We start from the raw sequence: 6,876 nt of genomic DNA, 5'->3' as shown, positions 1-6,876 counted from the left end.
ATAACCATAGGGTAGAAATGAATTGACTGAAAGGTCGAAACGAAATGACCTAATAGTCTGAACCCGTTTGGCTTTTCAGATGAAGGTTTAAAATATATAGGTTTAAAGACCCATATATGACGACTACTGAGATTTTGGCCATGTGGACTGGCCAGGTCCGACACAACTACTTCTCAGTCATTCAGAAATACTTTTCCGAACTTGGCAATTCTTGTTCCTTGGCTGCAAAAGGTATATTTGGTCTAAAATCACCACTTTCTTCTTAATATCTTGAACATGTCCTTGAGAATATTCTAGAGCTTCTCAAACTTGGAGTCTGCCTCCTAGTTTAATGCAATCCTTAAACATTTTCTATAGGCGAAATAAGGTAGGCTCGACCTTACTCAATAATGTTCCTCTATATGATCTTAATGTAGTACTTCTAGTACTTAGTGTTCCTTCACATAGCGCTTGAAATGCAACCATATAATTTGAAGCACTCTTCCGTGTTATTGCAAAAGACCTTCTGAATCATCACGCATTCAATAAGGAAATAGCTTTTGCTCATCTGAGCACCTTTATAGGGTATGTGTCCCCATGTGTAATTCTAAGTCATGGAATGACCTTAGTCAATGCTTGCATTCTGGCTACTAAACTGAATGTTTGGTCTAAAATGTTCTAACTGGGGAATGTCTCTGATCGACTAAGGTATGCATACTTAACCTGCTTAGTCTCTCATCATAATCTCAATCTCTTAACTTTAACATCGAACCATTGTCGATATTTCTAGCTCTTGTTAAACTCCAAACCATCTTCAGGAACTCCTCCCGTCTTACGCACTTGTATAGATTTTTCTAGTCAATCATAATGGTTGGTAACTTCTAGTTACCCATGGCACCTATCCTCCTTTCGATTTGTAGCAGGTGATCGTAATCAATAGGGATTCTAAATCATGTCCTTATCTATTGCGATAGGTACTGTAAGTAGAATGGTTCCGAATATCTGAAACTATAAGCTGATAGCTTTAATCGTAATATTATAACATCATATACAAAGCATTTTGACCCCTCGTAAGTCTAACTCTGAAGTTCATACATGAATCATGAAGGTTATCCTCAAGCCATAGCTAGTGATAATCGAGGCTAGAAGCGAGTCTCAGCTTATTAGGGATTAGCTAACTGATTACATCAGTTGCACTCATCACTTATAAGCAATATTGTACTTAAACTATCATCGAAGGCAATAGTCGATTAGGTGCTCCGTCTTGCGTGAACAACCTGAATGAAGAACTATGCCTGCTTCAGTGATTCGTGCGTGGCACTCTGCTTGCACTGCTTTCATTGGATTCTCTTCCTCTTTCTTAGCTCTTCACCATGGCTATAGTGAAATATAACTGAGTTTCTAGCTTCTATCGTTCTTCTCGTAACAGTGATCATGCATTCTTAACGCATCTAAGTTCATTGAGATATCTAATCAATCAATAAAGCATAAAACTTGAATGTAAACATCAGTACATTCATATAAAACGTGAACTTCTCAATGTTTTAAAATCATTACCACCTTCTTTCTTGCTGAGCATGACGATGTGATGAAGTGATGAGCTTTGGCTGACTGACTCATATATAATAGTGATCATACTAGAAAAATGGGCTAACTCTAGGGTTCAGAGCAAATGAACTGCTCTGATACCACTCTGTCACGACCGGTCCTAATTAAGGATAATTAAGCCGGGAAATCGTGGCTAATGGAGGGAGATTAGAAGCGGGGTAGAAAGGGGAATAATCAAACAAGAAAGGATCGTATTTCATCATTGTTAACAACATAGATATCTATAATATAACAGAGTTTTTGTCGTATAGACTCAAATAACTAACAAGTTCGGATAACTCCGACTTATCCAAAATAACATAAAACTTCTGAGTACGCAGCGGAATAAGGTTCTGATTACATGTATGAAGACATGTAACCCTAGAGTTCATTAATACATAATAAGACAAAAGAGTCCCGCTCGTCACTTCATCACCATCGGCAGCTGCTCAACCTGCACATTTAGAAATATATGCAGGGCTGAGTACAAAAGTACTCAGTGGGCACATATGCCTACTATGAAATATAACATGCTTCGTAAAGTTGTAAATTGTCATGCCATCATAAACAGTACAGCAAGGGAGTTTTTCTCTAAAAGGCCCAAGCTTACTAAATTCATTTGTGATTCTTAAAGTTCGTCTGCAGACTAAGTTCTCTTGTAATCTATCATATCTGGAACTGTGTGCCGGAGAGGTGGCCACCTCTCACGGTCACTTGACCGGCCAACCCGCTAGATGACTCACGGTCACTGGTGTACACTAGCCCTGGCAGGATAGCTATCAACTGCTCAAGACCCGAATTCGATTACATGATAAAAGTCACATCAGATAGATATCATACTGAAATTTAAATATTTTATGGCAAGACAATATTTGAAATAACTTCAATTAATTTAATCATGAAATAACTTGCTTGAACGTAATATTTAAACTCATTTGATATATATGAAAGTAATGCCCACCTGATAGCAAAGCTTTGCTACAGATTAGTGACTCCTTGACGAGCTCTTATTCTTGCGCTCGACCTTTAATCCGAGAAAATAACGTAAGACTTTAAATCGAGGGAAAATTCTCAATTAAATGAGAATGCGTAATTAAACTATGCATGAATCTCGTATGCATGAACTATTATTCTGAGATAATAATCAGGGAATTTCTATTGTTAATCCAGGCTATCGGATTTAAACAAAAGCTAAGTCTCGTCTCATGAAGCCGGATAATTAACAAAAATTAATCCGTTCTCTTCGGGGTGTTCTAATCCGTCAATTAAATAAACCCCGCTCCTCGTAGTCAATAGAAAATAAATACTTCAACTTATTCGCTTTATAATCTCATAATTAATCGGGCTTAATAAATAAGAACAAGTAATGTTATAAAATAAAAAAATAAAATAAAATAAAAAGGCTCAACATAAGGCACATAAGAATCACAATCAAACATCATCAAAACATGCTCTGCTTTTACACTGACTCAACTTCAAAATTTAATCTGTTCTGACTCCGACATCTCCTGGACTCGAGACTCATACCGAAAGAAAGATCTTCGAGTCTAGTTTCATATAAAAAAAAAAATAGAGTCGAAAACTCCAAGTGGTTTGAGAGATATGACGTTTTTACCACGATCTACCATGTTCGGCAGTTTTGAACAATCGAAAACTTGTATTTTTGAAAAATAGCAAACGTTGTCAAACTGGGCTCAACTTTGGTGGATATCTAAATAACACAATAAGGTTAATACCATAAAAATTTGGAAAGCTAGATCACCCAGGAAGCTACTGAAATAAATGACTCTTTTCTCTGTTCTCTGAAATTCTCAGTAGTAATGTGCAGTTTAGGTTTTACATTTTAAAGAAGTATCATACGAAGTTGGAATGGCTTGAAATTTTACCAGGGTACTCAAGACTCATGTAGGGACTTGCTATAAAATTTTCAAAGCTGTTAGACATCGACAAACCGTCGATCACAGTAGGTCAGTAGGCCTACGAAATTCATATTTATAAGTCCTTAAAAATAATTTATATAAATCAAGAAATAATAGTTTAATCCCAAAAATATTCATTAAAAGTCCATCCTAATTTAAATAAAGAACGGACCTCATTTAAAATAAATAGTCCCAAACTTGTTACGCACATATACTAAATCTTTCACGAAACATCCTTTAAAATAAACTTTGATACATAGAAAATAATTCAACAACTTGAGCTCTTAAGGGGTTGTTTTACAACAGACACCAAATCTACCTCGGATCTCCAAATGAGGCTCCAAAAGACATTCTGGAAACTAGACATTTCAAGGATCATTCTCCAATTTGAATCGAATGAAAAACAATTCAAACGAGCAAGATATGCCCTCTCAAAGATGGGTATTTAACAAGCAAAAATCTGTAAATTTCATATTTCCAGATTACAACCAAGTCAGTGGGCTTTCTTTAAAAATTCATATCTCCCTTTACAAAACTCCACTGGGAACCCCAAAGGTCAATCTGGAAACTAGGGAGAGATCATAACACTCTCCAGTTGGATTTACTCTAAGAACCTTCATGGTTTAGAAGATATGACTATCTAAAGTTCAGTGCACAAAAAGAGTTCAAGTTTGGCAGATTCAGAACATAAATCGGAAAAACCACTTTAAGCTTCACCAAAAATTCTAAAACTGAACAAGTAAGTTCCCAACATGTCAGTGAATATTCAGTAGAAAGATAGGCTTGAGAATCAAATATTTAAGTCGGCCTTTTCCACCTCAAAGTCGTAGGTTTGTAAAATCTACTGGATGGTACATGGAATAAGAACTAGATTTCAAGAATTTATACCGGTTGTTTCCCTTACTCAAAAATGGTGAGGCCGATGTCAAAAGAAAGATACGGGAGTCTAGAGTGACATATTCAAGTTTCAAAGGTTTTCACCGAGTGAAACTTTACTTATGATCTCCCAAAGATTGTTTACCAAAAATGTATTCCAGATGGGCAGTGATGTTTACAAATTCATAAATAAATCATGCGAGCTCTAAATATTCTGAAATTTTACCAAAATATAGAAAATGTATGAAAGATGATACACAATTAATTTGGGAATTTTTGGGAACCGTTTGGATGGCTGGAATCGCCTTGCAAAACACTGCCGGAGCAGTGTGCTTATGGCAGATTCGCTGCCTTACCTCATGCACGGTTTTTCACCCAATAAACTCTAGCTTCGAGTGTTGGGGTACTACTGGACTGGAGCAGCTTGAAATCTTGGCAAAGTAGTTAAGCCAAGTCTTCCTTCTCTTTGTGATTGCTGGTGCGAAATGGAAGGAATGGGTGAAGTGTTGGAGTTGATGGGGAGCAAAGGTAGTGGAGATGGTGGGGAGCATAGGGTAGTGGAGTTGATGGAGTGGGGAACAAAATTAATGGAAAGAAAAAGAGAAGAAAAAGAAGGGAAAAAAAAAATGTAGAGGAGAATTATTGATGTATTTTCTCTGTCTCGGTGATTCTGTAACTGTAAGATGGATCGTGTGCTCGTATATGCTTGATACTGTTTATTTAAATAAATCTCGTATTTCGACATGTGATTTCTCACTAAAACCGATAAATTATAAAATGAATCTAAATTAAATCCGTAGATTTAATTCGTTCGTTGTTCTGATATCTAAATTAAATCCGCAGATTTAATTAACTTCCTGAGTCGGAAATAATTCACGATCTGAGTAAAAATAAAATCAAATTTCATCTCGCTTAAATAAATAACGTGACTTTGCTAAGTCAGTTATAACTCTGAAATAATATCATTAACTGCTTTAACAATATAAATTCAGGATCATAAGCTGAATTCATATTAGGATAAAAACCGTTTTCATTCACTGATGAACAAAAATAAACACTCATTACTGGATTTAAAATATATAAAAGAGCGGGTCACTACATCCAAGGGTGGAGGTCCAAAAATCTGTCCCTTGCTGGGCGCATTACACTGATTAAATCTGTTCTCGTGGCGATTCTGGTGTATCAACTTTCCTACACCTGCATCCCAAAGTCTATCATTAAAGCTCTCAACTCCATCTTCGGTAAGTTCCTTTGGGGGGAAAGGCCAGTGCGGGGGTAATATCGTGGGTTAAATGGGGAGATTTGAGCTTGGATTTCAAGCAAGGCGGTCTGGGGATTAGAGACATGGAATGCTTCAATCATGCGTTAATATCGAAGTGGGTGTGGCGGTATTTATCAGGAGGGGAAGGGAAGTTGTGGGTGAGAATTGTGAGATCTATTTACGGGGAGTTAGAATGGGATAGTGAAGGGATTGGTGTGCCAAAAAAGGGAAGATCACAGGGAGGGGGAGGGAGGGGATGGTGGCAGAGTGTACTGTCAACAGTCGGGGAGAAGATGGGAAATTGGTTTGCTAAAAACATTGAGAGGGTGCTTGGAGACGGGAATAATACCAAATTCTGGGAACATCGGTGGATTGGATCAAGACCCCTAAAGGAGATCTTCCCTAGACTGTACAGACTGAGTGAGAAAAAGGAGGCCTTTGTCTGCGAGCAAGGGGAGTGGACAGAGGGTTCATGGGTTTGGAAGTTAAAGTGGAGACGGGCTCTCCTCGAGAGGGAAAAAGAGGCTGCTAACGATCTTCTTGATATTATTACTCCTTCCTCACCAATTGCAGGTAAGAAGGATGCTTGGAGATGGAAGGCCACAAAGGGAGGTGATTTCTCTACAAAATCTGCATACGATATTGTCAAAGCCGCAAAGACACGAAACACCAACTCCATTCCCACATCAGAGATCCTCAAGGAAGTGTGGATTACTCCGGCAACTCATAAGGCAAAAGTCACGACATGGAGGCTTGTTAGAAATAGGTTGCCAACCTGCGACAATTTGAGAAGAAGGAATATTCAGATTGGAGTTGAAGAATCCTGGTGCAACGCTTGCTGTCACAGAAGCGAAACTTGCAAACATCTCTTCATCGAATGCCCGAAGGCGGACGCTGTGTGGTCGGGAATCCAACAGTGGCTTGGTATCAACGGACCAAGACCAAATGACATAACGGAGCACCTCGAGGCCTTCACAAATCTGGGGAAGAAGAAGCACATGAAGATACTCCGGGCACTATGGATGTGCATTACTTGGTTAATGTGGAAGAACCGTAACGAAAGTCGGTTCGACGGAAAGACGTGGGATGTTCAAGCTTTAATCAGTGAGATTAAGGTTAGGTTTTGGTGTTGGATAAAGACCTTCAAGTTGAGTAACGCTGATGTTAGCTTCTCATCTTGGATGTCACCGTTTTTAGACCTTCATGCTCTGTAACTCTTTGGCATTTCTGGTGCCATTTTTTCGGTCTTTTATA

At 38.2% G+C, this 6,876-nt stretch overlaps 1 long non-coding RNA gene across 1 annotated transcript; it reads right to left on the bottom strand.

The window, feature by feature from the left end:
- Nucleotides 1-1,758: 1,758 nt before the first annotated feature.
- On the bottom strand, nucleotides 1,759-4,988 carry LOC131018586 (uncharacterized). The gene is made up of 3 exons (XR_009100086.1): nucleotides 4,718-4,988; nucleotides 2,528-2,590; nucleotides 1,759-2,020 (listed from the first exon to the last, which is right to left on the bottom strand). It is a non-coding gene; the product is annotated as an uncharacterized LOC131018586 (long non-coding RNA).
- Nucleotides 4,989-6,876: the final 1,888 nt, after the last annotated feature.

The sequence above is a fragment of the Salvia miltiorrhiza genome, chromosome 1 (assembly GCF_028751815.1).
Source record: "Salvia miltiorrhiza cultivar Shanhuang (shh) chromosome 1, IMPLAD_Smil_shh, whole genome shotgun sequence".
Classification (NCBI taxonomy): domain Eukaryota; kingdom Viridiplantae; phylum Streptophyta; class Magnoliopsida; order Lamiales; family Lamiaceae; genus Salvia; species Salvia miltiorrhiza.
Note: the sequence above shows the minus strand (reverse complement) of the source record. Positions and strands in the feature narration are given on the sequence as shown.